Source organism: Doryrhamphus excisus, chromosome 10 (genome assembly GCF_030265055.1).
Source record: "Doryrhamphus excisus isolate RoL2022-K1 chromosome 10, RoL_Dexc_1.0, whole genome shotgun sequence".
NCBI classification, from domain to species: Eukaryota; Metazoa; Chordata; class Actinopteri; order Syngnathiformes; family Syngnathidae; genus Doryrhamphus; species Doryrhamphus excisus.
Genome location: NC_080475.1, coordinates 133,289 through 156,097, shown reverse-complemented (window position 1 = coordinate 156,097; position 22,809 = coordinate 133,289). Strand labels below are relative to the sequence as shown.

The window sequence follows — 22,809 nt, the reverse complement described above, 5'->3', positions numbered from 1 at the left end:
TATAATATTGTTATTGTTATAATTACACAAGTTTCTGTTTAATTGAAGTGATACCTGATGTGTTTGTGTTGTCATGTTTATGTGGAACGCTGAGAACGTCCCCATGTACCCCCTACTGCTCCTAATTAGTGTAACACCTCCGGTGTATATAAGTTTTGGCCACTCCTTCCTACTTCCTTTTTATTCATGATCTCCATGAGAGAGGTAGGCATGTGTGTGGCTTGACAAAGTCTGGTTTAAAACGTTGTTTCTTATTTTTATCTCCTGTTGTAATCTGTGTAGGGGCACGTTACTCGACCACATTGTAACTACAACTTGTTTATTGTCCTCCATCAGGTATGCTATTTATGTTTCACTTTGTACTTTTCTTTTTATTCATGATCTCCATGAGAGAGGGGCACGTTACTCGGCCACATTGTAACTACAACATGTTTATTGTCCTCCATCAGCCGAGAATAAAGTGCAGCAACTGCGGCAACCCGGCGCGGAGTCAAACACCACCGGTTCCACTTGGTGCCGTGACGACCCGTTGCATCGCCGACCAGCGCTCGTCTGGTCCCCGGGGTACGCTGCTCTGCTGGCCGCTACCGCTGCTGCTCGCCCCCTCCCTCCTCTGCTCCGGAAGACGACGACGGCGCGCGCTCCCGCGTGCACGCGAGGTGTGGTGACGCGCACGCTGTTTTGCCGTGTGTGCTACTTCGTTTTCTAGGTTGGTGCTGGCGATACTATTTTTACCGGCTACTGCAGCTTATGGTAACTTTTGTCATTAAGTTGTTACTGTGATTGTTTGTATATAGGAGAAGAAAATAACCAAAATCCATAACATGCCAGCCTGTATGTGTAATTGAAGTGGGCTTGGAGTTGAATACTGCTTGTGTCTATATTGCCCTCTTATACTGCTCTGGTTTATTCAGCTCACTATTGTTTGGGGACACCTATATACCGGTACATTTTTTTCAGGTTCCTGCAATGGCTGGTTATAGGCATGGTGTCACATTTGGGAGGGGGGGTATGTTAGCATCCCCAAGCGGTCCCGGCCTCATGATAAACCCTTCGGCTGTTACCCCGCAGCCTATCCCCACCGCTAGTTCCACTCCAATTACCAAAGCGGTGCCTGAGCCTACACAAGTCATATCCGTTGAGGATTTTGGAGACATGGTTTCAACACTGGCTAGACAGATTGGAGACAGCATCTCAGCCAATCTTAGCACTATGCACCAGACTGGTGCCTTTCAGCCCCAGTCCCCGACAATGAACAAGTCTCCCAGCCATGATGGTTCAGCACAAGTGAAAGTGGTTGTACAGCAAGACGTCAAGGCATCACCTTACTTCAGGGGCGATCGTGCCGATACATTCTCTGTTCATGAATGGGTGGACATGATGGCGTGTTACCTGTGAAATGTGAAACCCAGGCAGAAATGTTTGAGCTGATTATGTCAAGACTAACAGGCAAAGCAAGAGATGGACTACTGGATTCGCCTTAACAAGTCCATTGACAGCCGATGAGTGTCTCCGTAGGCGGGGCAAATCTGTTGAGGACCCCAGTGTGGAAGTGGTTTTGATGTTTATTAATCACTGTCCTGACCCTGGCCTTGCCATGTCATTTCAACTGAAGGCACCTGAACAGTGGACAGCAGCTGAGGTTCAAGAACGTCTGGATTCTCACATGAGAACTGTTAGAAAGGCAGCAGCCCAGTCTATACAAATGGTCGGGTTGTCGGCCCACAACCAAAACCTACCATGCCCCATTCAGGTGCCCTCGCAGCTAACACGTCTAAATCTACGTCCTTGTCCCTCCCACCTTCTGTCGTCCCTGCAACCCAACAATCCCCTCACTCACATCTTGACTAAGCCAAAACTGGATGCCTGTGAACAACGTTGGGTCTCCAAACGGGCTCCGTATGCCTTTGAAATCAAGCGCATTCCTGGCAGGCAGAATGTGGTCCCTGATGCTCTCAGCAGAAACCCGTTTGTGAGACCTTTGAGAAAGCAACTGCTGTGTATGCCTTACTCTGAGCTGCTGAGTCGAGTCTGTGATGTCAGCGATGGATGTGTGCAGGATGCCTTCCAGCCACAATCACTAAGGTGCTCCCCTCGCATTGCTGCAATAGAGAGTTCCATGTCCCAGGAAGATGTCACCTCCCTTTATTCCTCTTTCGATGAGTGGGACAATGCTCCACAGCAGCGTGCAGCATCTTTGGCAGACCACCTCACTGCCTTGAACCCTCCTGGCCAAAATGCGTTGCCTGCCCTGTCCCTTGCTGACCTGCAGTTACACCAGCAACAGGACCCTGTTATCTCAAGAGCTGCGTATTATGTTAACAGGAAACGCGGACCTACCAGACGTGAGCGCTGCAAGGAAAGTCAACAAACATTGCGAGTTCTGAAGCAGTGGGACAGGCTAACATTCCTGGAGGGAGTTCTTTACAGAGTAATACAGGACCCCTTGACCAAGAGGAAAAGGTTCCAGTTTGTTGTGCCAGAGACCCTGAAGGCAGATGCACTGTAGCTCTCTCCACGACAACAGACACAAGTCGGTTCTTTGAAACGGGCGTTTAATATATGAGCTTGTTTCTCATACATCCATGCCTTCACGCCATGAGAACTCGTTGGCTGCTGGTCGTGAAAAGAGGTCCTTAAAGTCTTGGAAGTCCGGATGACTGTTAGCTTCCCACTTAGACAGTACGTGCAAAAGACGTGCTGTGCGTTTATAACTTCCCCTTTTGTCCTTCACTTAATGCTGCCACTTAGCAGCACAAACAAGAATATTTAGTTCCACCATGGGAACAACGAAAACATACACAATAAATTCATTAACTTATTTGTCATTTAATTACAATAATGTACAATATTTTAACCCGTTTTAAGCTTCAATGAAATAAATTATTAATTAACTAAATTCATGAACTGATTTAATAATTATGCTTAGTGCATTTCTGTAACAGCACTTACACTCTCACCAAATCACTTAAACTGTAATTTGTGATTTTTTTGTAAACGAAACTAGGAATGAGTGAAATGCTTAGGATGCATGTGAATGTGATCTAACTAGCTTCAAGTAGTGTGACCACTTTGTGAATAGGTCTCTCAATGTGTACTGATCTGGTATGTGATTTGCCTTTATCAAATGTAGTATCAGTGATCAGTAGTTTCAGTTTTCGCACCATGCCGTCTGGACTGGGGTACGTTTCCACAACTCTGGCAAGCTTCCACTCACTTCTTGGTGAGTTGTCATCTTGTACGATCACAATGTCATCCACTTGTGAGTTCCTTAAGGGTCTTTGCCATTTTTGCCGCTGTTGGAGGTTTAGTAGATATTCCCGTTTCCATCTTTGCCAGAATTCGTTGGCTAGGAACTGCACTCTTCTCCACCTTTTGTTCAGATAGAGGTCTTCCTTGCAAAACTGTCCAGGTGGGGGCAGTACGATCGACGATTTCATGGTCAAGATATGGTTAGGGGTCAGAGGCTCTGGGCCAGTAGGATCATGGAGATGTTCAACACTCAAAGGCCTGCTTCATAGAGAAACGTTCTTAGGGTTGTGGTATCAAGCCTGCCTGCAGACTTGTCAAGCATGACAGTCAGGATGCTGCGAATTGTTTGACTCTGACGTTCCCATACTCCACCCATATGGCTTGCAGAGGGGACGTTCATCACAAATTCACAACCCATTGCTCGTTGCCGTTCCTGATCCATTCCCTTGAGCAACTCAACAAACTCTCTCCTTGCTCCCATGAAATTTGTTCCCCGATCGCATCTCACTTGGCGGACAGGTCCTCTGATGGCTATGAATGTTCGAAGCGCATTCATGAACGCATCTGTTGTTAAATCATCCAGTGTTTCGATGTGCACTGCTCTACAGCATAAGCATGTAAACAGCAATCCATATCGTTTCAATTCCTTTCTTCCTTCCCTTATGAGAAAGGGACCAAAACAGTCAATGCCGCAGTATGTAAAGGGAGGGGATGCTTCTGTTCGCTCCTCTGGAAGGTCTGCCATTTGCTGAACCTCGGTTATTCGTCTGTATTTCCTACATTTAACACACCTGTAAATGTGCGAGGATACCACATTTCCACATCCTATGATCCATATTCCGTGCGCTCTTAACTCGTTCATGGTCATGCCTCTTCCTTGGTGATGTACACGCTCATGATGATGTTTGATGAGCAGGGCTGACACATGAGATTTCTTGGGAAGTATAGCAGGGTGTTTTACATCATAGTGCAGGGCTGACTGGGATAGCCTTCCTCCCACCCTGAGAACATTGTCGGTGTCCAAGAAGGGATTTAAGCGATGTAGCTTGGTGTACTTGTTTGAGGTGCCTTCACTTTGGAACTTTATTATGCAGATGTCTTCAGCAAAGGCTTCTGCTTGGACTAGCTTTATAATGAAGAGCTCTGCTCTTCTTCTTTCTTCAAGGTTTGTTGCTTCGTTGGGTTTTGGCTGAAGTCCTTTGAACTCTCTTACAAACCTCTTGAGCCTGGCCACAGCTCTTACTGCTCTGGACCAGTCAGAGAACTTAGTGAGACGGCTTAAAATCAAATTCAGTTCTTTTGTCTTAACTGTGTGGACATGAGTCTTGCGAAGCTCAGGATCTGTGATCTCTACTTCTCCCACCATCTGCTCTTTATATGGAAGAATTTTCTGCCAAAGAAAGTCTGGGCCTTTCAGCCAGTTGGAATCCTTTAGCTGAGCTGCATTTACTCCTCTTGAAGCGGAGTCGGCTGGGTTGTTGGCAGAGCTGACATATTGCCATTGTTCGGGGCTTGTACTGGATCTGATACGTTGGACCCGGTTGGCTATAAATGTGTGGAACCTTTTTGCATCGTTATTCACGTAGCCAAGAATCACCTTTGTGTCAGTCCAGTAATATCTCGAATGTCTCGAATGTTCTCAATCTCAAGCTCTCTGCGAATAACATCGGCGTTGCGGACAGAAATCACAGCTGATGAAAGCTCAAGTCTTGGGATAGTCATTATTTTGGTAGGGGCTACTCTTGCTTTCCCCATGACAAGTGAGCAGCTGATCTGTCCTGCTTTACTTATCACTCAAAGGTATGAACAAGCACCGTATCCAGTGCAACTGGCATCGGAAAAGTTGTGAAGTTCATGTCGTGAACCCTAACTTGCAGGGAGATAACTTCTTGGGATCTTTAGGGCTGCCAATTGAGGCAGATCTCTTAGCCACGACTCCCATCTTGGAAGGATGTCCTCCGGCAGATCTTCATCCCAGCCTACTTTACCTCTACATAGTTCCTGAAGGATCTGTTTGCCGACTAGGATGAAGGGGGCTACAAACCCTAATGGATCGTAGACAGAAGCAACAGTGGAGAGAACTCCTCTTCTTGTCAGTGGGTTATCCTTGACGATGACCCTGAATCGGAATTCATCTGCTTCGACACACCACTGTACTCCAAGGGCTCGCTCGATATGCTCCCCCAGTGCCATGTCTAGATCCTTGGTTTGGGCACGTTCTTCTGGTGGTATTGTGGCAATGACGTCCTTATCATTGGACACAAACTTGTGTAGTCGCAATTTTCCTGTACTGCACAAGGCTCTTGACTCTGTCACCAGATGTATGGCTTCAGCAGATGACTTTAAGCTTGTTAAGCCATCATCGACGTAAAAGCTTCTCTGGATGAACTTCGCTGAACTTTCCATGGCCCTGTGCTGCCAGATGTTTCAGTGCAAAGTTGGAGCAGCCTGGTGAAGAAGTTGCACCAAAGAGATGTACGCGCATGCGGTACACTGAGGGTTTGGTGTCCAGATCACCTTTGTCCCACCATAGGAACCTCAAATAATCTTGATGCTCCTTTATAACATGAAATTGATGAAACATTCTTTCAACATCACACATTATGGCTACTGGACCCTTTCTGAATCAACACAGCACACCCACTAATGTGTTCGTCAGGTCTGGTCCTGTCAAAAGATGATCATTCAGAGAGGTTTCTTGGAAGTGTGCTGAACAGTCGAAACCCACACGGATCTTCCCGGGTTTGTGGGGGTGGTAGGTGGTGCGGAATATACCATGTTGGCCGGTTATTGAGTTCGGACTCTGGAACTTTCTCTGCATCGCCTCTCTCTATTATGTCATTCATGAAATGGACATAGTCCTTGTAATATTCCTAATTTCTCCGGAGTCGTCGCTCTAATGAGGCAAGCCTGTGAACCGCACACGGTTTATTGTCTGGGAGACTGAGTTTTTCTGTCTTGAAAGGAAGCAGGAGCTCGTAGTGGCCATCTTCTTTTTGTCTTATTCCCTCCTTCACCTTTGACAAGAAGAGAAGGTCTTCCTGGGAGACTGAATTGTCTTCTGCCGTGTGATCCACAAAGTCGGACTCAAGAACTTTGATTACATCCGTTGGATTGATCTCTTTAACTCGGTTTCTACACACAAAGTGCACTTCTCTTTTAAGCTCATCTGATGGCTGTACAGTGGGAGTAACTTGTCGTATTATGATTCTGTGACTGGTTCCTATTGCATCACTATAATCACTGGCTGAATTTGAGCAACCTACAATGCTCCAGCCGAGATCTGTTCGCTGAGCATATGGATAGTTTTCTTTGCTGGATCGGACCTCTCTCGGAAGAAGGGCTTGCTGACAGTTATAGCCGATCAAGAGGCCTACTTCACAGTCCAATGGTGGTGGTATCTTGTCTGCCAGTTTATGCAGGTGAGGCCATTTTTGAGCTGTCTCCGAGGTGGGAATGTGCGTTCTATCGGCAGGAATGAATTCTCGAATAAAGAGTGGTGGCAATGAAATCCTTTTCTGTAAGTTGTATCCTCTCACTTGTAGGTTTGCAGGTTCTGACAGGGGATAACTGTTGAACTTGTTGACATTGTAGATAGCCGCAAACTGACATTTTCCTTGTTTGTGTTTAGATCCTGGGCCACTTCATCTAGGATGAAAGTCGTGTCACTCTGAGTGTCCAAGAGCGCATAGACCAGGACTTCATGATCTGGTTCCTTTGTTGATGAAAACCAGACTGGAACTAGGGAGGATGTTTGCGTGCTTCTGGCCCTTTGTATGACTCTATTAGTGGTCGCTGTTGCATCTATTTCTTTGGGGTCTGTTGTCGTTTCCCTTAGGTGTCGACCTTTGACTTCCATTGAAGTTGTCATCGTGCAAACATGTTGGGTTGTCACACTTTCTTGAGTGGTGAGCTGCCTTTAAACATCCAAAGCAAAGCTTTTCTGCTTGCACAAACTTGATGCGATCTTGGACAGTCCTTACACTAAACTTTCTGCACTTAGCAAGGGCATGACCTGTTCTTTTGCAGAAGACACATAATGGACTGTCGTTCTGTGTCGTGTTTGTAGACAATGTCTTTGCTTGAATGGCTCGACCTTTGGTGTGTTTTGGTTTCTCACCCTGTACGCTCTTAAGTACATGTATGGAGGATATAGGATCACAAGCCAGCTCTGCTTCCTTTGATAGGAAGTTTATGAACTCTTTGAATGTTGGGTAAACAGCATTGGCTTGTCTGTCTTTCATGACTGTACGATTCCACCTTGACACTAACCACTCGGGTAATTTCATCAGAATTTTTTTACTCTCATTGCGGTCGTTGAGAACTTTGAGTGTCTTAATGTGGGGCATTGCAGCTTCACAGCTCTGGAGGAAGAGTTCTCTTAGCTCACATCCATCCCTAGAGCTTATTTTTGGCCATCCATGCAGCTTATCTCTGAAAGACTTCCCGATAATGAATGGGTCTCTGAAGCGTTTTTCTAGCAGCTGCCAAGCAGAGTCGTATGCTGCTTCAGTGCCTACTTGGAAAAATCCTTCTACAGCTTTCCTTGCAGCACCACCTAGGTACTTTCTTAGGTAATACAGTTTTTCGTTCTTTGGAATGTTTTTTCTGTCTATTAATGTCTTGAAAGACAGTCGCCAGTCTTTGAACTTCAAAGGATCTCCATCAAATGTTGCAGGCGCTGGTATTGGAAGGCGATTAGCACTTATAGCTTCTGCTAGCACATTAACCAAATCAGAGTTGTTCTGCCCTTGACACATGGATGATGGAGCTGGTGGAGCTTGAGGCACAAACTGAAAGCCTTGGGAAATAGGAACTTTCCTCTTGAAATTCCTTTCCCTTTTTAGTCAGGGTTCGAGCTCTTTCACTTCTTTGTAACTCTTCCCCTTCTTCAGCAGCTTGAATGTCAGCGGCATGGGGTTGAGTTGTTCCTTCAGTGTTTTCGTGGTGGTTCTTTGTGTTTGTGTCAGACATTTTAAGTGAATTGAATAACCAAGTAAAGACTTGAATTGGATCACTATGTGTAATGTCAGTTACAATATTTTCTTCAATGAGTAGCCAGTAAGGTTGTTATTAACTATGTGGAGCCTGCGTTAAGGCTGTGTAGGACATCAAGTTTACGTGTGAACTTCAATTTATAGTGTATAAACTGATGTAAACTTAAATTACCTCAGTCCTTTGAAGCAAATGAGAAAGGTAGCATTGCTTTAGCACAAATATGCAAACATCAACCTTAAATGCTGACCAAATGTGCTAAGAAATGTGTTAAATTACCTTATCTTGATGAAATAAATGTTTTTAGTGACTCTAAATTTCACTAGTGTTACCCTTTAAACCTAGACTAAATGCCTTCTCTTTACCATTAACCCTCAAAATCACCAATTTCACAAATCTTAGTTTCAACCTAAAACGTTTCTTTCACCTTTAAACCTTAACTTATTAGTCTGCTTATGGTTAAATTACCGTTTAGACCTTATTAAACAATGATTTTTTTATATTTTATATAATTGGGAAACATAGTACTGGGCTATGTGAGTGTGGACAGTGAAACATATTTAGCTTGAATGTAGTCTATTGTGCTGAGAGACCTTTTGAAAACATTAACAGATTTGGGATTAGTTTCATTTTCTATTCTAACACTATTTGGCTTCCATAACAATCGTCAACAGACTGAGACAGCAATTTCTACGGCTACTTCCTCATCAGCGCCTGCAAGGATGGCAAGCCCATGTTGCGCCAGGGAGACAGGGAGAATCCGGCATTCGCCAACCTCCGATCCGAGCCTTCATGGACGATCTGACGGTCACAGCAACATCAGTGACAGGGTGCTGGTGGCTTCTCCGGGGACTGGAAAGGAGCATCACTTGGGCGAGGATGATGTTCAAACCAGCCAAGTCCAGGTCCCTGGTCCTGAGGAAGGGGAAAGTTGAGGATAAACACCGCTTCAACTTGAATGGAGTCCCCATTCCATCAGTATCGGAGAAGCCTGTAAAGAGCCTGGGGAAGATCTTCGACAGCACTCTGAAAGACAAGGCAGCGGTGCAGTCAGCCAACACAGAGTTGAAGACCTGGCTATCAGTAGTGGACAAGTCGGGCCTCCCGGGGAAGTTCAAGGCATGGATATACCAGCATGGTATCCTGCCGAGACTCCTGTGGCCACTACTGATCTATGAAGTCCCAGTATCCATTGTGGAGGGCTTCGAACGCAACATCAGCCAGTACCTGCGCAGGTGGCTAGGCTTGCCAAAGAGTCTAAGCAGCATCGCCCTGTATGGGAATACCAACAAGCTGCAACTCCCCTTTACTGGCCTGACCGAGGAGTTCAAAGTCACCAGAGCCAGAGAGGTGCTGCTGTACAGGGACTCAGCCGACACCAGAGTCTCCTCCGCAGGCATCACGGTCAGAACGGGGAGGAAGTGGCGGGCGCAAGAGGCAGTTGACCAGGCTGAAGCAAGACTAAGGCATGGCGTCTTAGTAGGGTCAGTGGCAGTTGGACGAGCTGGTCTTGGTAGCCACACAAGACCACGCTACGACAAGGCCCAGGGACGAGAGAGACGTCAGATGGTGCAGGGAGAGATCCGTGCAGAGGTGGAAGAGGAACGCCGAACCAGGACAGTGGCCATGCGCCAGCAAGGAGCATGGACCAATTGGGACCAGGCATCGGCACGGAAGATCACCTGGTCAGAACTTTGGAAGTCGGAACCAGCCAGACTCAAGTTCCTGATTCAGGCAGTGTACGATGTGCTCCCAAGTCCATCAAACCTTCATCGCTGGGGGCTAGCAGAAACCCCAGCATGCCCACTGTGCTCGACATGGGGTTCCCTGGAGCACATCCTGAGCTGCTGCCCGAAAGCCCTGGGAGAGGGGAGATACACATGGCGCCATGACCAGGTGCTGAAGGCAGTAGCAGACACCATCTGCACCGGGATTCAGCAGAGCAAGCACCAGCCCCCGGTTAGGCAAAACATCACTTTCGTCAGGGCTGGGGAGAAACACCCGGCAGGACATAAAGTCCCGACCGGACTGCTAGCCACAGCCCGTGACTGGAAGTTGCGAGTGGACCTCGGGAGGCAACTTAAGTTTCCAGAGCACATAGCCAGGACGTCACTGAGGCCAGACCTGGTCTTAACATCGGACGCCACAAAACAAGCGGTGCTTCTGGAACTTACAGTCCCCTGGGAAGACCGGATGGAGGAGGCCCACGAGCGGAAGAAGGCCAAATACCTGGAGCTGGTGGAGTTGTGCAGAGAGAGTGGCTGGAGGGCCCGCTGTGAGCCAGTAGAAGTGGGCTGCAGAGGCTTTCTAGGGCAGTCGTTGCATCGAACACTCAAGCTCCTTGGCATCAGAGGGCTGCAAGAAAGAAGGGCCACCAAAAACATCAGCGAGGCGGCCGAAAAAGCCTCGAGGTGGCTGTGGATCAAGAGGGGAGACACATGGAGTAGCACGCTGCTTGGACACAAACCGGGGCCTGATCACCCCCAGTTGGGTCGCCTAGGTGAGGGTGTCTGAAGATCAAAGACCCGAAACACCCAATGACCCTAGGTCCTTCACTGAGGATGTGTCCAAGCCGCACCCTTGAGGTGTTTCATCAATCTAACCTGTCTGGCCTAGCCAGTGACTTCTAGGAAAGACTGGATGACAACCGTGAAAGTATGGTGACAACTGGAGAGCCAGTGGACAGCACGGAGAGACGGCAACCGGGGCAGTGAAGGCTAGCATCCTGAGCTGCAGCTCCCGTGAGGGAGCACCCAGACTTTGCTACGGAAAGCCCTAAAGAAAGATACCCCCAGGGGTGCCCGAGAGGGGGGGAGGATGAGCACCCCAAACGGACGGATCTCCCGGCAGCAGACATACGCGACGGATTATCGACTACGACAGCAACCTGTTTTTGCGGCAAGGTCTGTAAGAACCTGAGAGGCCTGAGGATCCACCAGGCCAGGATGGGCTGCACAAGGAGGAAGCAAGTTGAGCAACGCACAGAGCCAGCACCCAGTACTGACTCTGGTGAGACGGAGGAGGAGCAGGAACCGGAGTCACCCCACAGTGTCCAGAACCTCCAAGCTCAACATGCTGCACCAAGCAAACCATCTGAACATCGCCGGGTCTTATGGCCATCCGCAAACAAGGAGACAGAGTGGCGCCAGTTTGACGAGGATGTTGATGCTACTCTAGAGTCATCATGCAGAGGGGAAGTAGACCAACGATTGCAGTTAATGAGCACAGTGATCATCAGCATTGGTGCTGAGAGATTTGGTACCAAACAACCAAAGACTCAGAACATCGCCAGACCAAACCGGCGCGAGACTAAGATGTCACAGCTCAGGAAAGAACTGAAGGCCCTAAGACATCAGTACAAGAGTGCAAGTGAGGAGGAAAGACCAGCCCTGGCAGAACTCAGGCACATCTTGAGGCAGAAGCTCATCTCCCTCCGACGAGCTGAGTGGCACAGGAGAAGGGGCAGAGAAAGGGCACGCAAGCGCACAGCCTTCATAGCTAATCCCTTCGGATTTACCAAGCAGCTGCTGGGGCAAAAACGGAGTGGGACCCTTACTTGCCCAGAAAAAGAGATAAACCAGCACCTCAGTGACACATACAGTGACAACAGGAGAGAGGAGGATCTGCCCCCCTGCAGAGGAATAACCACACCACCAGAACCCTCCTTCCAGTTCAACAGCAAAGAGCCCTCCTTGGTAGAAGTCAGGAACATCGTCCGAGCAGCACGGACAAGCGCAGCCCCAGGCCCAAGTGGAGTGCCGTATAAAGTGTACAAGCACTGCCCAAGACTCCTGGAGAGGTTGTGGAGGCTCATCAAGGTGGTATGGCGGAGAGGGAAGGTCGCCAAGCAGTGGCGACATGCAGAGGGCGTCTGGATACCAAAGGAGGAAAATGCAAGCAACATCACGCAGTTCCGCACCATCTCCCTGCTCAGCGTGGAGGGCAAAATCTTTTTCAAGATTCTCGCCAACCGGCTAACTGAGTACCTCCTGAGGAATTCTTACATAGACACCACGGTGCAGAAGGGAGGAATTCCAGGCATGCCAGGCTGTTTGGAACACACAGGGGTGGTCACCCAGTTGATCCGGGAGGCAAGAGAAAGCAGAGGAAATCTGGCAGTCCTTTGGCTTGACCTCGCCAATGCCTACGGATCCATTCCACACAAACTGGTAACAACAGCTTTGACAACACACCACGTTCCAGAGAAGATCACTGAACTCATACAGGACTACTACAGCAGCTTCAGTCTGAGGTTCACCTCTGGGACAACAACATCGGCATGGCACCGCATTGAGAAGGGCATCATCACTGGTTGCACCATATCAGTGACGCTCTTTGCACTGGCGATGAATATGCTTGTCAAGGCAGCAGAAGTGGAGTGTAGGGGCCCCCTGTCCAAATCCGGCATTCGCCAACCTCCGATCCGAGCCTTCATGGACGATCTGACGGTCACAGCAACATCAGTGACAGAGTGCAGGTGGCTTCTCCGGGGACTGGAAAGGAGCATCACTTGGGCGAGGATGATGTTCAAACCAGCCAAGTCCAGGTCCCTGGTCCTGAGGAAGGGGAAAGTTGAGGATAAACACCGCTTCAACTTGAATGGAGTCCCCATTCCATCAGTATCGGAGAAGCCTGTAAAGAGCCTGGGGAAGATCTTCGACAGCACTCTGAAAGACAAGGCAGCGGTGCAGTCAGCCAACACAGAGTTGAAGACCTGGCTATCAGTAGTGGACAAGTCGGGCCTCCCGGGGAAGTTCAAGGCATGGATATACCAGCATGGTATCCTGCCGAGACTCCTGTGGCCACTACTGATCTATGAAGTCCCAGTATCCATTGTGGAGGGCTTCGAACGCAACATCAGCCAGTACCTGCGCAGGTGGCTAGGCTTGCCAAAGAGTCTAAGCAGCATCGCCCTGTATGGGAATACCAACAAGCTGCAACTCCCCTTTACTGGCCTGACCGAGGAGTTCAAAGTCACCAGAGCCAGAGAGGTGCTGCTGTACAGGGACTCAGCCGACACCAGAGTCTCCTCCGCAGGCATCACGGTCAGAACGGGGAGGAAGTGGCGGGCGCAAGAGGCAGTTGACCAGGCTGAAGCAAGACTAAGGCATGGCGTCTTAGTAGGGTCAGTGGCAGTTGGACGAGCTGGTCTTGGTAGCCACACAAGACCACGCTACAACAAGGCCCAGGGACGAGAGAGACGTCAGATGGTGCAGGGAGAGATCCGTGCAGAGGTGGAAGAGGAACGCCGAACCAGGACAGTGGCCATGCGCCAGCAAGGAGCATGGACCAATTGGGACCAGGCATCGGCACGGAAGATCACCTGGTCAGAACTTTGGAAGTCGGAACCAGCCAGACTCAAGTTCCTGATTCAGGCAGTGTACGATGTGCTCCCAAGTCCATCAAACCTTCATCGCTGGGGGCTAGCAGAAACCCCAGCATGCCCACTGTGCTCGACATGGGGTTCCCTGGAGCACATCCTGAGCTGCTGCCCGAAAGCCCTGGGAGAGGGGAGATACACGTGGCGCCATGACCAGGTGCTGAAGGCAGTAGCAGACACCATCTGCACCGGGATTCAGCAGAGCAAGCACCAGCCCCCGGTTAGGCAAAACATCACTTTCGTCAGGGCTGGGGAGAAACACCCGGCAGGACATAAAGTCCCGACCGGACTGCTAGCCACAGCCCGTGACTGGAAGTTGCGAGTGGACCTCGGGAGGCAACTTAAGTTTCCAGAGCACATAGCCAGGACGTCACTGAGGCCAGACCTGGTCTTAACATCGGACGCCACAAAACAAGCGGTGCTGCTGGAACTTACAGTCCCCTGGGAAGACCGGATGGAGGAGGCCCACGAGCGGAAGAAGGCCAAATACCTGGAGCTGGTGGAGTTGTGCAGAGAGAGTGGCTGGAGGGCCCGCTGTGAGCCAGTAGAAGTGGGCTGCAGAGGCTTTCTAGGGCAGTCGTTGCATCGAACACTCAAGCTCCTTGGCATCAGAGGGCTGCAAGAAAGAAGGGCCACCAAAAACATCAGCGAGGCGGCCGAAAAAGCCTCGAGGTGGCTGTGGATCAAGAGGGGAGACACATGGAGTAGCACGCTGCTTGGACACAAACCGGGGCCTGATCACCCCCGGTTGGGTCGCCTAGGTGAGGGTGGGGTGAGGGTGAGGGATCTGAAGATCAAAGACCCGAAACACCCAATGACCCTAGGTCCTTCACTGAGGATGTGTCCAGGCCGCACCCTTGAGGTGTTTCATCAATCACACTTCCTGTGTGATACAAGAATGTATGGGAGAATATGAGATAAGACTGTGACTCACGGACTAACCTGTGGAGGGCAGTAATACGCCTTGGAGCGTCGAAAATTATGACGTAGCTACGAACATCTGCATATAAAATGAATCCCAAACGTGTATGCTTAGCACAGTAAATAATTAATAACTTATTATTAACTTATAATTAACACTTACATCGCTCCAAGCAGAAATGGCCACAGATGATCCAAACCATGACCTTTGTTTATAACTGCACTGCGCATGAGACGATTGGGTTGGCACCCTTCTATTTAATGTTTGGGAGAGTCCCAAGGTTACCAGTCGACCTTCTCTACAAGAATGCGCTTCATGACGTGATGGTGTGTGATTATGATGCTTATGTTAAATCCCTTTTGAAAGACCTGCACTCCGCCATGGCACTTGCCCAGAAGAACTGCTCGACTGAGCAGAAACATCAGTGTGACCAGTACAACAAGAGGGTCAAAGGTCAACCTCTGTCACTTGTTGACCAGGTGCTGCTGGCAAACAAAGGTGTCAAGGGGAAGCGTAAACTGTCCGACAAGTGGCTGCCTGTTATACACACTGTCGTGGCTTCCAAGCCTGCCCTGCACATGTACCGGATCAGAGATCCAGAGGGGAACGAACGTGTAGTTCACCGTAACTTGCTGCTCCAAGTCAATTTCCTGCCACTGGACAGAGCTTTAGAGGACGAGGCTGCTCCCACAGTCATGCCCACGGCTACTGTAACTGGAGATGTTCCTACTTCTGAAGGTCATGAGTCAGAGGTATCTCACTTGGACACTGCAGCTGCAATGGTCGAGCCATCCCTGGCTGATTCCATGTTGAGTGATGATGGCTGGAGTGATGACCGCACTGCCACCTGGGTCCGGGACCAGTCCACTGTAAAGGAGCTCCCTGGGTCAGCCAGCCCCTTGCCTGCTTCTACAGCAGTCTCCCCCGCTGCTGGTGGCCCCATTGCTGCGGTGGATCCCCTGTCGCAGTCAGTACTCCCGGATCTTCCATCACAGTCACCCCTCCCGGATAACCTGTCACAACCAGCCCCTGCCAATATACCTCAGGTATCAGATGCCGGATTACCTCGCGGTTTGGTAGAGTCATTAGACCGTTAATTGAGTCTATGGCTCAACTTGAGTCATTATTGGGGGATGAGCCAGGTCATCATGCTGTTGGTTAGTGTGTGACTTACAAAACCTTGAGTGGAATCTCATGCTGCGCCACACCAGTGTTAGAGTTTGGTGTTGCAGGATAGCCCCCCGTCCCCTCCCACCCACAACGTTTGGCCTGTGTATGTACGGTGTATATGGCACCTCACCTTGTCCACAGAGTATTGTGTGTTCTTGCTAGGCACCGAGCGAGGCTCCTGTACTCTTATCCTTTCAATGGGTAGCTTTTATTGCTGATGAATGGCATTGTGTTGATGTGGATTGTGTTGTACAATAAACCTCGGATATATCGGACTCGGATATATCGGAAATTCGCTCACAACGGACAGATAAAGAACCAATTTTTCTGTAATGCATTTCCAATAAAAATTCATTGCATATATCGTATTTTTTATAACGGATTTCGCCTATTTCGGACAAAATCTCCAGTCCCGTTCCAATGCATTTCCATTAAATTTCCCTCGCATATATCGGATGGACGCATCGTGGCGCTCCGATTCGCGAATCGTGACAGGCCGCTATACGACGTCATTTGCAGCGTTTGCAGCGTTGCCTGCGCGTCCAGGTACATTGGAAACATAGTCAAGGAAGTGCCTTTTTATAACGGATAAAATCCGATTTACGCATATACCGGATATAAATCCGATATATGCGTAAAACGGACATTTTCCGGTATACGCATATAACGGATTTCGCTTATATCGGACAAAACCAGTGGAAACAATTGAATCCGATATATCCGAGGTTTACTGTAGTACAGAATTTTGTGTAATTCTTGGGGGGTGAGTGTAATAGGGTTATAATTGTAAATTGTAAATATTGTATATATGTTCATGTTATAATTACACAAGTTTCTGTTTAATTGAAGTGATACCTGATGTGTTTGTGTTGTCATGTTTATGAGGAACGCTGAAAACGTCCCCATGTACCCCCTACTGCTCCTAATTAGTGTAACACCTCCAGTGTATATAAGTTTTGGCCACTCCTTCCTACTTCCTTTTTATTCCTGATCTCCATGAGAGAGGTAGGCATGTGTGTGGCTTGACAAATGTCTGGTTTAAAACGTTGTTTCTTATTTTTATCTCCTGTTGTAATCTGTGTAGGGGCACGAAAAAGAAAGCAAGGGAAGACACTAGTTCTCTTTTCACCCGAAAAGTAATTTATTGTCAAGGAAACCGAAAAGATTCTGTAAAAAGGTGCAGATTAAGATTGGGGCACTGTGGATTAAACACTGTTTTTTTTTATATAATTGGGAAACATAGTACTGGGCTATGTGAGTGTGGACAGTGAAACATATTTAGCTTGAATGTGGTCTATTGTGCTGAGAGACCTTTTGAAAACATTAACAGATTTGGGATTAGTTCCATTTTCTATTCTAACACTATTTGGCTTCCATAACAATCGTCAACAGACTGAGACAACAATTTTACACTTCCTGTGTGATACAAGACTGTATGGGAGAATATGAGATAAGACTGTGACTCACGGACTAACCTGTGGAGGGCAGTAATACGCCTTGGAGCGTCGAAACTGCCAAGAAACAAAAGAAGAAGAAGACCGCGAGGCGGACTGGCAGAGAACGGCGAGATCAACGGACCAACTAACCGATGGAGACAACATTAGTAGTCCGTGCTGCGCCATTGGGTTAAATGTAAGTAGTCGACATAAATCTCGTTTGAATGTTTGTTTCAGGCGGTTCAATGTGTTTTTAAACGGACTGAGTCACGTAATGTAAAATGTAAAAATGGTAACCGTTAGGTTAGCAGCAAGCTAACATGCAATGTTGCCAATCAATGTTAGCTGTGTTGCACGGTGAATGTTATGTAGTTGTAAAAACTGGTGATGCCAAACATGCAGTGACTGCTCAAAATTAAAACTCTTTATCTGTGTTGAAGTTGTGTCAGTGTGTGGAAGCAGAAAGCTAACTCTAGCACCATGTGTTAAATGAGCTAGTTTAAAAAAACAGTTTTTTCCTTTGTGTTTACTAAGATTAGAATTTATGAATGCTACCAGCCTAATTTTCTGCAGTTCATATGAGTGGTTTTGGTTCACTGCACAAATAGGTGATGTCTTTTTTGCCCTGTGGGCAAATTCAGGTTCAACTGTCGGCTGTGTGTGTGTGTGCGTGCGTGTATGTGCGCGTGTGCGTATCGTTAATTTGTGTTGAAGCTGTGTCTGTGTGTGGAAGCAGAAAGCTAAATCTAGCACCACGTGTTGTGTCTAGCTAAAAGTTAAATTATCTGGTCAGATAAAATTGTTTTTTTCTTCTTTGTGGTTAGCACAGATAGGTAATACTTTTTGTTGGCAACTTCAGGTTCAACTGACAGGCTGTGTGTGTGTGTGTGTGTTTGTGTAAAATGTTGCTGACTGGATAGTTCAACAGGCTAACCCATATAATATAATCATTTATTAGCAAGATGATGCAGACAACAGACTATTGTGATGTCCAGCCCACCAATCAAAAAGCTCATGGAGCTCTGGCCTGCTCTTCGTATGCTGTCCGAGGTAATGTTGATCAGCTCATTCATCTGTTTGCATCTGTATCAGACAGTACTGTATATCACATTGTGTGCAGTGCTATCCATGCATTCATCCTAGATTAAATAATCTCCTTCCTCTTTCTCTCTGCTTTCTGTACTGTCCTATCCACAATGCAGGTGTATGCAGAATTTCAACGCATTACTAACCAGAACCTTCCCAATACTTTCTATGCCGAACTTGATCGTCACACTCCACGTTTAATGGCGTTATTTCGGCAGAAAGCTTCCAGAACGGGCAAAACTGCAGACGCGTTGGCCGACATTTTCAAAGTCCATGATACACAGGTGATTATACATTTCACAGGTGAAGTCTTTGTGTAATGTTGAGAATTTAAAGCTTTCAATAAGTGTTTGAATTTCACAAATGCACCAGATAAGTCAGCACGTTATTAGTGGAATTATGTGCAGATATTATTGTGGCAGCTAATATCATGGTTGACTGGCATTGGGTTTGATTAGTAAACTTGTCACAAATATTTACACTATTTTAATCTTCTTAGGAGTCACATGATGTCCACACAAGGCGGGTCACTATTCTCCATGCCCTTCCTGTTTATCTGCATGAGGAAGTGTCTGGATTTTTCAGAACATGTGTGGTAAGTCCCAGTTAAGAAATACCAAGTCTATTGTACTGTAAATTAACCTATTGATATTTTCATTTCATGTACTTATGTATAAGGAAAACACACATTAATATTTCTGTAAATGGGCCAGTGTTCAACTGCAAACATTTGGCCAGGTGTTTAAACCTTAACCGTCTTTCAAAATCTTTGAGACCCGTAAGGACATTTTGTCCACTCAAAACAACTGCTCTAAAAATATTTAAGAGATAAATATTTGTTCAGATTTTTTTCACAGCTCTTTCAGTCAATCTCTGTTCTTTATTTTTTATTTGTTCTTTTAAATATTTTATTGGCCTTTTCATTTTTTCAGGATGATATGGATGAGCCAGACGTGGGGGATGCGTCAGTGGTCCTCCTTGCAACCGTGAGTGACGATGCCACAAGCCCAGTTCACTACCACCCAGCCAAAATCTCTGTCATCCTAGAGGGTTAGGACTGGGGAGGAATGGTGCTCTTCCCTAAAAATAGGATGGTGTCCATGGTTGCCCTATCACATCTAGGAAGGGTGGTATTTCCCTTGGAACTGGTCGGTAGGATATATAAGGATATCATCGTGGGCTTAAGGATTCCTTGGCATAAAGAAAAGTGCAGATTCTGTGAGGAGATGCTTGATACAGCTAGGGGAGCTATGCATCACCTCCGGAAGAAGCACAGATCGAGAAGACTCCAAATCTTCTGTAGAAGATGCGCGGGGTGCTTCAAAACCGTACACACGGCTGCCTGTCATGCCCCCATATGGGGGAGCCGCAGACAAATAATCCCGATGCCTTGAAATCATGCTTGCGCTCACTGTTCCTGAAGTTTCTGAACTGCTGGAGGGCTGTCCCTGCATTGTAGGAGCAAACATCCCACCATGTACTTCGCTGGTTCTAACGGACAGGAGCCGAGCAAGGGGACCAGAGTGAGATGGAACGAGAAAGACACCAAAAAGCTGTGGGAAATCATATGGTCCAAGCCAGCCAATCTGGTCGAGTCGGTCAAACAGGTGAAGCCCAGGTTCACAATAGCCCAAATTGTGAACAAAATAAAATTTGAGCGTAAAAAGAGTCCTTGCCCCGACATTACTGGAGATGAAAGGCATAGAGAGTGGCTTAAAGAGGAGCTCGATATAAACCCAGCTGGGGATACCGTAAAGTTCATAGAGGACTCCTCTATGAGAATATGGAGAAAACTTGCTCCAGGTTACACGGAGACCTGGACGAGTTAACAATTAAAAAGGTCGGGGCAGAGCTCAAATTGCCATTTGGCGGATGGGTGGACACCAATGGAAACTTCGACTGACCTTTAGCACCCAAGCTCTGAATCGGGCTAGAAAACTGGCTAGATTTTTAACATGCTGCTTCTGGGTAGTGTGCCCAGGTGTATGAAGCGCAGCCGTACCACCCTTATTCCCAAAACAAGTGATCCCGGAGGACTGGCAACCTATCACTATTGGGTCGGTGCTCCTCAGACTTTTCTCAGCAGCTTTGCATAGCAGGGTCCGAGAGGTCTGTGCGCTCAATCCCAGGCAAAGAGGATTCATCCAAGTCCGGAGCAGTTCTGAAAACATGTTACTTCTGAGTGGCATTATATGACATTCTGCTGCTAAAAGAAAGGTTCTCGCGGTTGTGTTCATTGACCTTGCAAAGGCCTTTGACACGGTGGCCCACAAACTCATCATTGAAGCCCTCCATCGTCGGGGGGTAGATGTTTTCCTGCTGGAGCTCATTCAAAATCTGATAAAGGGTGCACGTCTACAGTGGAGACCAATGTTGGCTGGACCAATCGGATAAGAATTGAGAGTGGTGTCAAGCAGGGTGACCCACTCTCCCCCTTGCTCTTCAATATTGCGCTAGATCCACTGCTGGTGTTGGAAACGCAGGGGAAGGGAATGAGAGTGGGGTCTGCGTCCATGACCTCCTTGGCATTTGCTGACGACCTAGTGTTGCTCAGTGGATCCTGGGCTGGCATGGAACGGAACCTCATCATTCTGGAAACTTTCCTGGAATTGACGGGACTTAGGGTCAATGTTGATAAGTGCTGTGGATTCTTGCTGAGGCCCAGGCATGATAGGAAACTGTGTGGCACCGACCCATGGTGGATAAGGGGCGAGACTATCCGCATGTTGGGCACCCAAGATCAGGTAAAATACCTTGGGATTACTATCAGCCCCCTTATGGGGGCATGCCCCACTGACATCAGGGCTTCATTGGACAACATGGCCCAGAGCATTGCTAGCGCTGATCTGAAACCCACACAACGACTGCATGAGAGAAATGTTCTATATATCATACTAAATTGTGTTTGTGTGTGTGTGGAGGTGGAGGGAGGGGGTGTGTCTCACTGCAGAGGGGCAGTCATCACATCGATGCTAAACTTAAACGACAACAGAAATGTTTTGCACATGGTTAAATATTTATTCATTTTAAAGTTGATAATGCCGTTTAAATGTGTGTTTAAGAAAGCTGAATCCTACTGTGTTCAGTGTTTACATTTCAATAAATATTTCTTTAAATTTGAGACCTGTAATATTTGTTATCATTGTCATTTTTTTCATGTAAATTGAGGGAGCAAAAGCAGTATCAGCCACAAATATCAGCCCAAGCAAAACTGGCCATCGACTAAAAATCGGTATCGGCATCGGCCCCCAAAAAAAACATATTCGTCGATCCCTAATAGAGACTGGAGGAGAACCAAGCTGGGGCAATGGAGGCAGCAACCACAGGGCCGTGGGGCGGCGGTCCTTTTGGGCATCACCACTCCTATTCTCCTTCTTAAACCGCAGAGATGGGAGTCCATCATCTCCATTGGCACACGAGAAAGCAGCGGAAATGAAACCATCAAATTTTGTGGTGGAAAGAGTCGGACACTTTGGGGGCTGTCCAGCTGGGCAATGAAAACTCTATGGTGATTCCTGATACAACCCTGATACCAAAGAGTACCATGGACCGGAATGTCTCACCCCGAGGTGGAGTCCATGAATGACAGTCTCATCCAAGGAAGTGTATTTTGAAAGGAAGGAAACAAAAGCCCCTGCTGGTGGATACAACACCAGATTAGGGTGAGAACTCCAGCAGATGGTCTCCTTGGGCAAACTCTGAGATATGATCTTACTCTTATATGGCAGAGATCATACTTGCTCCCTACTTGCAAACAAGAAAGTACCTGGCACGAAGCTTCCATGACTGGGGGTGAAAGTCAGGTGCTTAGCGAAGTTGTCCCCCGTTGGGCTCCACTTATGATTGTAAGCCTGCGCATACCATTCAGGTGAGCAGTCTGAAGTTTGGGGCCCTGGGTCCACGACTGAGCTGGGCGACATCGGGTGGGGTCACGTCCGAGTCTCCTCTTGGAGCTCAGGGAGTACTAAATTATATTCCTAAACTGTCGGACGACAGAAGCAGATGGTCGTCTCACCGATGCCAGGTTCTGGCATGAAGGTCTTGTGTTTCAAGTACATGGGCCAGACGTGGCCATCAAAGAGGCCCAGGGGGGTCTGGTACCGTGTCGTTCCTTGAGGTTTCTTCCCTTGAGGGAGTTTTCCTTGCCACAGTCGCCACAAAGCGGGAGTGAGATTTATCCGACAAGCTAGCTGGACTAACATAGAGAGTGGCACCGACCGATACCCTAAAACAAAAAAGGAAATGGCCTTTTTCCGCCAAGAGCTGTCCCCTGCCCCAAAGCGGGCAAATGCCGCATACATCCCTTCCTGGGCCCGAGCCCCAACGGCACGGGGTGGCCCTTTGACTGGAATGGATGTTGACTTGTTGGAAACCAATTCTGGGCGCTTTATTATAGATACAAACAGCATGTGTTGCCTTCATTATAAGCAGGGGTCTCAAACTCAATTTACCTGGGGGCCACTGGAGCTAGGGTCTGGGCAAGGCTGGGCCGCATCAGGTTTTCCAAAAAAAAACAAAACGCTTTTATTAAAAACAGAAAAATATACAAACTTTTTCAGTGCTTTGGT

The 22,809-nt window shown here is 47.7% G+C and overlaps 1 long non-coding RNA gene across 1 annotated transcript; it reads left to right on the top strand.

Moving 5' to 3' along the window:
* The first annotated feature begins 385 nt into the window (after positions 1–385).
* On the top strand, positions 386–21,322 carry LOC131137448 (uncharacterized). The gene is made up of 5 exons (XR_009131916.1): positions 386–709; positions 18,114–18,205; positions 18,358–18,525; positions 18,741–18,836; positions 19,174–21,322. It is a non-coding gene; the product is annotated as an uncharacterized LOC131137448 (long non-coding RNA).
* Positions 21,323–22,809: the final 1,487 nt, after the last annotated feature.